General features: G+C 40.8%; 1 pseudogene; it reads right to left on the bottom strand.

Moving 5' to 3' along the window:
* Positions 1–572: 572 nt before the first annotated feature.
* On the bottom strand, positions 573–1,525 carry LOC111537231 (annotated as a pseudogene).
* Positions 1,526–6,554: the final 5,029 nt, after the last annotated feature.

The raw sequence follows: 6,554 nt of genomic DNA on the forward strand, positions 1-6,554 counted from the left end.
TGTGCAAAAGAGGGGCTAGTGCTTAAGTACAAATGGGGAACATGATTCTTTTGTTTTAAATGAATACTTAAACACGACTTGGATCCTACAAGCATCTGGACTCTAGGTCTGAGCATTGGAGTGCCTCGCCCCTGGGCCCACAAGGACACCCTGGTTCCCTTCCCCCAGTGATCAAGACATGGAATCCGGTACCAATGGCTGGATCATAATGTGCTCTTTTTCTCTTTTCTTTTCCTTTTTTTTTTTTTTTTTTTTTTTTTTTTGAGACGTAAGTCTCGCTCTGTTGCCCAGGCTGAAGTGCAGTGTCGCAATCTTGGCTCACTGCAAGGTCCGCCTCCCGGATTCACGCCATTCTCCTGCCTCAGCCTCGTGAGTGAGTAGCTGGGACTACAGGCGCCCGTCACCACGCCTGGCCAATGCTTCCCTTTTCTAGAGCCTTCCCTGGCCATCTACAGGCAGGGTCCGGCTGGGAAAAAGATGACTGGAATTTCTCGAACGTCGATGGTTTGCACACTTCAGGATTCTACGTGGTTCTCTTGGTTCCTTGGTGTGTGTGGAGGATGCCAAGGCCCTTAGCTGACCTTCTTCAGCTCGTCATACAGGACCAGCACGAAACCCGCCCCCACTCCATGCCTCTGAGGACATTGGACCAGGCACCCTTGAAAAAGGCCTTGGCCACCTCCTCTCTTAAGATCTTCCTCCAACAGTCTTTGGTGCCCGTGTACATGACGTCAGCTCCTTTGCGTCCGGACTGCGTCATCATCTGCCGCCGCACTGTGTCGAAGGGGTAGGACACCACGCCAGTCATGGCCGTCACGGTCTGCACGATCATCCAGCTCAGCAGGATGTGCGTGTTCTTGAGGTCGGGGAGCATGCCTTTGGCCGTATCGTACACCCTGAAGCAGGCGGCCTGGTAGATGATGATGCCTTGCACGGAGATGCCGAAACCCTGGTACAGGCCCCGGATACCGTAGGACTTGGGGATCTTCACCAGGCAGTCTCCCAGGCCTCGGAACTTGCTCTCCATGCCCACTTTTCCACGTCGGCTGCCAGGCGGGTCCTGGTGATATCCAGGGGATACACGACTGCCGCGGTGGCAGAGGCCAGGTTGCCTGCAAAGTACCTCCAGAACTGCGTGTGCTTGTCCACGCCCCCCCAGGAAGATCTGCTTGTACTTATCCTTGAAGGCGAAATTGAGGGCTTGCGTGGGGAAGGAGTGGATGACATTGGCCAGGTTGCCCCTCTAGAAGGACAGCACGCCCTGATCCTTGGGGATGCGGACGATGCAGTCCACCATGCCCTTGCATTGCTTCTCGGCGGCGACCAACATGCTGGCGTGCTGCACCTGCAGCTGCAGCTGGACCCGCTTGATCGATGCCACGGCTGTCTTGGACAGAGCGGCGGTGATGCCTCCGGCCAGGAAGTCCTTGGTGAAGGAGGTGGCTTGTTCCGTCATGGTGGCTGGGAGGGCAGTGGAGCGGGCGGACAGCCGGAGAGCGGGCGCAGAGAGTGAAGGGAGGGCATCGCTGGCTCAGCCCTGCCGCCACCAGAACCTAAAGTAGCTACATTCTATTTATTAATTATGATCTCCAAAGGTCCCCACCTCCTTATAGAAGAGAGGCAAGATTCTGGAAGAGTAGGTTGGACTGAGATATTGCTCTGACCATTATGAAAAATATAGCCTACCACAGTGTTCCTTGTCATCAAAACAGCTCTTATTCTGCTCACATGCTAAATATAATCATCTGTGTCCCAGGCCTCCACCCATAAAGTCTCATTCCATCAGAGATTCTGGCTTAAGTATATGAGTTCCAGATGTGGATGAATTTTCTTGGGTGTAGCACTTCAATTGCAGCTCTGCTGATTTTCTCTCAATCTGAAAACTTGTAAATTAATGAGGCAAGTCCTCTGTCCTCTATATTCAACACAAGATAGAGAGAAAGACGTAGGATAACTACAATAGATGCTTTTATTCCAAAAGGCGGCAATGGGAGGCATCCTAGCAATTCTGAAATCCAGAGTACTGTTTGTTGGTTCCTTGCTTGCCTAACCACAGGCAGGCCTGATTCTTTGGTCTAATGTTCCGTGACTCTTTGCTGTGCCCATTGGGCTTACATCTTTACATCACCAGTTATTCTTCCTTTTCAATTAAAAAAAAAAATCATGGTTCCAACCGAGTAGTTTTCTCAGCCTCCTTGCTGCCCATGGTAGTTCAAGGGTCTACATACCTAACTTTTCATTTTTACTTTGTCCGTTTCTGTTCAAGCTGACATAATTTGCTTAAAATCTCTGTGGGTTTTATCTAATTCCATTATCATGCAACCTATTAGATAAAAACCACACCCAAAAACTTCATTAAAGTAAGCTCTTCTTTATGCAGCACTTTAGAGATGTTAGACCACTGTCAGATGGTATTTATTATTTCTTATAAGAAATTCATGAATTATTTGTATCGTTGTCTATTTAAATGTTAACTGTACTGTTTCTCTGGATACTATCATTATTTTTTATTTTGTTTCTGAAGTTGTACTATGATAGCACAGGGGATTGTTTTCTTTTTCTTTTCTTTTTTTTTTTTTTTGAGACAGGGTATCATTCTGTCTGTCACCCATGCTGGTGTGCAGTGGTGTGATCATAGCTCACTGTAGCCTGGACCTTCCTGGTTTCAGGTGATCCTTCCACCTCAGCCTCCCTAGTAGCTGGGACTATAGGCATGTGCCACCACGCCCAGCCAATTATTGTATTTTTGGTAGAGACAGAGTTTTGCCTTGTTGCCCAGACTGGTCTCAAAATCTTAGACTCAAACAATCCACCAGCTTCAGCCTCCCAAAATGTTGGTACTATAGGAACGAGCAACCACGCTAGGCATAGGATATAGTTTTCTTTGTATAAATTATGCTCAATGCTCACTGAGCTTTTATAGCTTCAAGTTAATACATACTTGGCTGTTATTTTATCTTTTTCTTCTAATCTTTGCCACCTTTGTTTTTTTTTTCTTGCTAGGCTCACTTAGCATTTTCTGACTTAACCCACTGATATTGCCTTACAGGACTCTCTGTGTATGTTTTATTTGTTCATAGAATTTATTTTTAGTTCTTTTTCATGGTTTCCATATATCTGCTATTTCCCATCTATTTGTTCATTTTATTAATGTTTCATCTGAGGATCTTGAATATATGTGTAATACCTTTAAAAATGTCCTTGTATGTTAGCTCCAACATCTGATCATAGTGATGACTTTTTTTCTTTTTTTTATAATTTTTTTTCACTTTTGTGGGTACACAGTAGATGTATATATTTATGGGGTACCTACAATATTTTGTTACAGGAGTGCAATGCATAATAATCATATCATGGAAAATGGAGTATTTATTCCCTCAAGCATTTATCCTTTGCATTATAAGCAATCCAATTATACTCTTAATTATTTAAAAATGTACAAGTATATTATTGTTGACTATAGTCACCCTTTTATGCTATGAAACACTAGGCCTTATCTATTTTATTTTTTTTTCTGTGCCAATTAACAATTCCCACCTCCCCACCAACTCCCTACTATACTTTCCAGCCTCTGATAACCATTTCTATTTTTACTCTCTATTTCTGTGGGTTTAATTGTTTTGATTTTTAAATCCTGCAAATAAATGAGAACATGTGATATTTGTCTTTCTGTTCCTAGTTTATTTCACTTAACATAATGACCTCCAGTTTCATTCATGTTATTGCAAATGACTGACTGTCATTCTTTTCTTATGGCTGAATAGCACTCCATTGTGTATAAGTACCACATTTTTCTTATCCATTCATCTGTTAATGGTCACTTCAGTTGCTTCCAAATCTTGCCTATTGTGAACAGTGCTGCAACAAACATAGGAGTGCAGATATCTCTTCAATATGCTGATTTCTTTTCTTTGGTGTAAATACCCAACAATGGAATTGCTGGATTGTACCGGAGCTCTACTTTAGTTTTTTGAAGAACCTTCAAACTGTTCTACATAGTGGTTGTGCTAACTTTCATTCACACCAACAGTGTATGAATGTTCTCTTTCCTCCACATTCTCTCCAGCATTTGTTATTTCCTGTCTTTAGGAAATAAGCCATTGTAACTGGGATGAGATTGTATCTCATTGTAGTTTTGATTTGCATTGCTCAATGATGTTGAGCACCTTTTCACATGTCTGCCATTTGTATGTCTTGAGAAATGTGTGTTCAAATTATTTGTCCATTTTAAAATCCATTTATTATATTTTTTTTCTTGTAGTCATTGGAGCTCCTTATATATTCTAGCTATTAACCTTTTGTCAGATAGATAGTTTTCAGATATTATCTCCTATTCTGTGGGTTGTCTCTTCACTTAATGGATTGTTTCCTTTGCTTTGCAGAAGATTTTCAACTCCACGTGATCCCATTTGTCCATTTACTTTGGTTGTGCTTGTGGGGTATTGCTCAAGAAATCTTTCCCCAGACTAATGTTTTGAACAGTTTCCCCAATGTTTTCTGGCAGTGGTTTAATAGTTTAAGGTCTTATATTTAATTTTTTAATTTTTAATTCATTTTTATTTGAATCAACATTTTATTTGAAGAGATGGGGGTCTAGTTTCATTCTTCTGCATATTGATATCCAATTTTCCCAGCATCATTTATTGAAAAAACTATCTTTTCCCCAGTGTATTTTTGATATCTTTGTTGAAAGGTAAGTTGAAAATGACTTATCTGTGGGTATGTGGATTTGCTTCTAGGTTCTTTCTTCTGTTCCACTGGTCTATGTTTCTGTTTTTGTGCCAGGACTATACTGTTTTGGTTACTGTAGCTCTGTAGTATAATTTGAAGTCAGGTAATATGATTCCCTCAGTTTTGTTCTATTTGCTTAGGATAGCTTTGGCTATTCTGGGTCTTTTGTGATTGCATATAAATTTTAGGACTTTTTTTTCTAGAATGTCATTGATATTTTGATAAGAAATGAGTTGAATTTGTAGATTGCTTTGAGTAGTATGGACATTTTAACAATGTTGATTTTCCCTTCCATGAACATAGAATATCTTTCAAGTTACTGGGGGCTTTTTCAATTTCATTAATCAGTGTCTTATAGTTTTCATGTAGTACATCTTTCTCAGATTCATTTGTTATTTTTCAATGGAAAGGAACAGGGAATCATTGTATTATAACAACATATGGGGTTTCAGGTTGGAACATACCAAGGTTGGAATTCCACTTCTGCTAATTGCAATGTGTATGTTCTTCAGCAAATTACTTAAACTTTCTGCACTTCCTTGATCTCATTTTCCCAGTGGTAGTAATAATTGACAACTTAGATACTTTTATTAAGATTAAATGAAATAATGGATGTGAAAATACCTGGTAGAGTAACTATACAAAAGTGGCACTGGCTAATTTTAGTTTTCATCTTTAGATAAGACAAATCAAGTTATTTTATGTCAGATTATAATTTGCATAAGTAGATAACAATGGCAGATATGATATATTTCCATTTTTTATTGGTCTTTATTTTCAATTGATGCAAAGTGTTTTATTTTTAAGATAGTATAGTAGTAGCAGCAAAATAAAAAATTACTGTGCAATCTTCATGTGTCTACTAAAAACATTGAATGTGGCTCTTAAATATGTGTATTAAAGATGGAGTAAGTTTCTAGAGAGAATTGAAGCACATAGAGACATATAATCATTAACCCTAAATTGTTGATAAACTTGTTTAATATCTTTAAATGTTATGGAGAACAATCACTGGGGCACCAGAGCTGAAAAAAGAAGCAAGTGTTATGCCCAGACCGTTTATTCCCCTGAGAAGACCACCAGAGTCCGGAGTCAAAGCCAAGCAGCAAGGATCTTTATTACAGGTTCGAACCTGGAACTCTCACACACCTGTGAAACGAGCAGGGCGGGAGAGTTCCCCAACTGGGCTCAGGACAGTGTTATATAGTCTGGGGTAAACAGGCACAGAGTCATTATACAAATCAGATGTATGATTGGCTGATATTTGAACAAGGCGATTTGGCTGATTATGATTGGTTCCCGCCATTTCTAGTATTTCAGTTAATTTTGAAATTCTGATGACGTTTATCAGGGGCTTGCAGGGCAGGGGCAGGGCTTGTTTTCGCAAACCCTGAGGTGGGAAAGCAGTCCTACAGAAGCAGGAAAAAGGCAGTTAATCATATTGTGACAGGTTTCACAACAGGTTTTGCAACATGAATGTACCTTACTTAAACGCATCTTGTGACCTTGCCGCGCCACAGAAAGAAAAACAGGAACTTACAAAATCTTTACAAAATGTTTGTGAGAGCAGAACAAAGGTTTAGCAATAGGGTGGGCACACACTTTTATGCCCTTTCATTTCCCCCTCTCATAAGTAACTGGGTGTCCAATCCTGGACCCCGAACTGTTATGGAGGGATCTCCTCTTCAGGGTGAGGAAGGGGTTGGTAATGGCTGCGGAGGACCATTAATTGGATGGTCTCAAATCTTTGTCTAACAAATTGTAGAATTCTATTTACTACACAGGGGCCTATAGTAAGCAGAAGCAGTAAAGACATTAGGGGG

The sequence above is a fragment of the Piliocolobus tephrosceles genome, unplaced genomic scaffold (genome assembly GCF_002776525.5).
Source record: "Piliocolobus tephrosceles isolate RC106 unplaced genomic scaffold, ASM277652v3 unscaffolded_36927, whole genome shotgun sequence".
NCBI classification, from domain to species: domain Eukaryota; kingdom Metazoa; phylum Chordata; class Mammalia; order Primates; family Cercopithecidae; genus Piliocolobus; species Piliocolobus tephrosceles.